The sequence below is a fragment of the Argiope bruennichi genome, chromosome 9 (assembly GCF_947563725.1).
Source record: "Argiope bruennichi chromosome 9, qqArgBrue1.1, whole genome shotgun sequence".
NCBI classification, from domain to species: Eukaryota; Metazoa; Arthropoda; class Arachnida; order Araneae; family Araneidae; genus Argiope; species Argiope bruennichi.
Genome location: NC_079159.1, coordinates 113,563,146 through 113,567,159, shown reverse-complemented (window position 1 = coordinate 113,567,159; position 4,014 = coordinate 113,563,146).

Sequence of the window (4,014 nt, the reverse complement as noted above, 5' to 3'; positions counted from 1 at the left end):
TAAGATTTCTTTTGGGATATTTCACTTCTTTCTGAGGTTTCGTCAAGAAGTTTTGAACCTCTTTTGCCGAGATCAATCTACGAACAACCTTGCCTCTAACCACAAGAATGCTGCCATGAAAGAACACGCTCGTATCATATATTCGATTTCGCCGAGTGACAGTGGAAATGCGGCGCAGATTTCCAAGATTTTTTAAAGTATTGCTAACTGCATTTTTAAAATAACATAATTAATCCCTTTGGCGATCGATCTTTTTAGAATGATTTGCACAATAAAATGAAAACATATGTTTTGGTTGAAAAATCGATGAAATTTAGAAGAAAAAAAATATCTGTGAAAAGAAAACATATCGGAAATCTTTCGGTATAAGATTCCTTAAATCTCCGCATTTATCAGTTGAATCTATTGCGCATCTATAGAAAATTCTGTTTCAAAATTTATTTGTGAATGAAAGTATGATTCGTATTTATCTTAACATTTTGAATAGATGTATTTTTTTGACAATAATGATTTTTAGCCATCTTTTAGAAAAAAATATCCACATTTTTTTTCAAATCCTTTTTGGGAAAAACTTTTACATAAAATATAAATATGTATTACACATATACATAGATGCGTGCAACAAACATATGTAGTAAGGCAGGAAAATGTCGTTAAGATTCTCCATACAAAACACTCTTTTGATATCATCATTCAGTTATTCACAGAACCATTACGTTTGTCATCGTTTTTCTTCAGAAGAAAAATGACCCATCGCAGATTTAGAGAGAAAAAAAAACATTCATCTAAACCTAGACATTTAAAAAAAAGTTTATGTATCAGCTTTGAATGGTTCCGCCTATTTGTTTACTTTTCATGCAAATTCGATAAACACAACCCAAAAAATGAATGTTAGTAAAGGAAATATTAGATATCGTGTCCCTCCTCCTTTTGTACCTCGTTGACGGGTCAATTCGTTCTTTTCAAGACCATCCCTCTCACCACGTGATCGATGGATTGTTCGCGTGAGAAAGCTAAGAAACAAAATGAATTATTTGTTTATGTCCACTCGATCTGGATAAGACGGGGGAAACATTTAAAAGTGAAAACATTAACAAGCAAAGTAAGTCAACTGAAATATTTCATTTATTTAGAATATTGATATTAAGAGATATTTCTTATTTGATAATCAATTTCTACAATTGTGTAATCAATTTCAATATAACTGATAATAAATAAAGTTTAAAAGTAATTTATTTTAACTGTCAGTTTCAGAATTCTGGATTACTAAAAGATAATTTATAAGCTTTAATAAAATGTTCGAAATGAATTCACTAAACTTTCGACTACCCGTAGCTGTTAATTTTGAAATATTATTTTAAAAAATTTGAATCATAAGCATATTAAATAAAGAAATCTGTTATTTATTAAGTCATAATTCTATGTGGACATATCCTACTGTAAATTAAATTTTTCTGAAAGTATTAACATATTTATTTGAGTGCTTTTTATTTAATTTTGCGGGATATCCATGGAATTCATTTATCCATATCCAATTTTGTGGAGAATCAGTAGTTTACACCATTCGAGAAAGCCGTAACTGTATGTAGTATTTTAGAAAAGCAAAAATTTTCAGTTTATTAAAATTTTGTCAATAATGCAAAAGAATTTTTTCTTGTAGCTTCGAACAATTTATTTAACATTACTTAGTTTTAAATGCTGGATGAAAGAAAAAGATATATCAACAGTTATTTTTTCCGACTTTCTGATTTTTTAACTTTTTTCGCACTCTCGAAGTGCTTTCATTTTATTTATTTTTTTATTTAATGCCATATCATGATGCTTTGGAAATTTTTTAATTCGTATTGATGTTGTTTGTTTTAAATAATGTAATAGAAACTGCAAATCAGTTTAAATTTTCAATAAAAAATTATCATGGAAATAGAAAATTATCAATGGAAAACTATTCAATGTAACTTCCTTCATATATTTCATGAATAATGTGAAAATCGAATTAAAGATTATCTTTGATTATAAATTGCAATTTAAAAATGTATAATAAAGTCAATCAATATTTCGATCAATCAATATATAATCAATATTTCGACATATTATATTTTTCCGAGCTTAAAAATGATTTTTTAGAGTAAATGAGTTTGATGGATAAATTTGCCTAGTGGTTTTATACCAAAATTATAGGTATGTATATACATGTGTACAAAATTACAGATGTGTATATACACAATAGAGATCATTATCTAAATGCACTCAATTATCTTCTCGACACTAGAAAATTATACATAAGAACACCATTTTTCTTATGATTTTTCAATAGGGAAATTTCTATTCAAGTTATATTTATTTTAATTATTACACTTGTATTGCCGGAGGTTTACTTCTTACATTTAATAAAAATATTTTTTCATTGTCGATTTAATCATTGCATTTATTTACCATTTTGATCAATTCATCCAATTAACGCATTAAATACAATTATTTGCTCACAAAATATTGTAAAATCAGAGAAAAAATAGTGCGAGAGTCAAATAAATGACTTCAATAGATTTTTTTAATTATTATTTTAATATGGCATAAAAATCAGTTTCATTAAGCAAAAATGTTTGAAGTTAATGATCTCAAAACTTAAATCGACTTTTAATACGCAATTCACACTCTTGCAAAATTAAAAAGTAAAAGTGACAAATCGTCTATGAAAGAGTTAATTTTGGAAACTTTCAGCACATATTTATTGATGCCCGTCATGCAGAGCTCACATAATACAAATTAAAAAATATTTTTAATTCGTATTTGGTTTGATTTGTCGAATTTAATTGCGCAAGAACTAGATTTGACCATATTGTACTAGATATAAAATTAAAAGCTGTATTTGGAAATATATAAGAAAGATGAATGAATACATACTACATACATTTATGAATAAAAGTGATTGTTCTATTTATTTCTGATATGAACTTCTTATATATTATTTAAACTTTTATTAAACATTTGTTTTAATATATCTCTAGAAGACTCCATTATCTAATTTTTTGCTTCAAAAAAATAGTTTCTCATATTAATATTCTTTCTTAATCTTTCATAATTATTGCTTATATTTCTTGAATGATGTTAATAACTTTATTATATTAATAATAATATTATATTAATAACTTAAAAATAATAATAATAAATTTTATATAAACTTAAATATGGTATTAAATTTTTCAACGCTATTAATTTTGAATCATGTAAATTTATTAAATGATACAAATGAATAAAAGGTTGGTCGTCGCGTAAATCTCCTGTGTTTCATACCTACGTTCTGATTTGATTATCCCATATGCATTATAATTTAGCAACAACAAAGGAGAGATTATCTATTTAGATAGATAGTCCCAATCACTGGAGTGAATCATAGTAGCAAACATATTAAAATGCAAACTATCAAATAAGCCAAATTTATTTGATATTTAGCCATAAGTTATCAATAACGAGCAATTCGATACATTAGGATTGCATTTTTTTTTCGAACTTAAAATTGTTCATTTGTAAAAGGATTTCAAAACATTGCCACCATACACATCATCTATATATAAAACGCTAACGTATGTGGCACAGAAATCGCTCTTCCTCTCGAATAGTCTTATTACTGCAGTCAAATGTAAACAAACCATCATATGAATTTCAGATTGCTTCATTGAATGTTTTTATAACTCTATTGAACTAAGCGCTTCACTTAGCTAAGCAGAACTTTAAAATCTGATTGGAAATGCCCTGTAGAGGGTTCGCCGTCTAACCAACAAGTTCATTCAGTCAGAGGAAAGAAGATGTAAAAGAAATGAAAAAACAGGTTTCAAACAGATAGTTTAATCGAACGAAAAAATAGGCTTAACCATCACCTGATGAGTATCACTATGATTTGCCAATAGGAATAGATATGAATATATTATTAAAAAAAATAAACTTTATATTATCTTAGAATTCGAAATATTATCTTTTTAATGATATCTATTCCATTTCCATATAATTTTAATAATA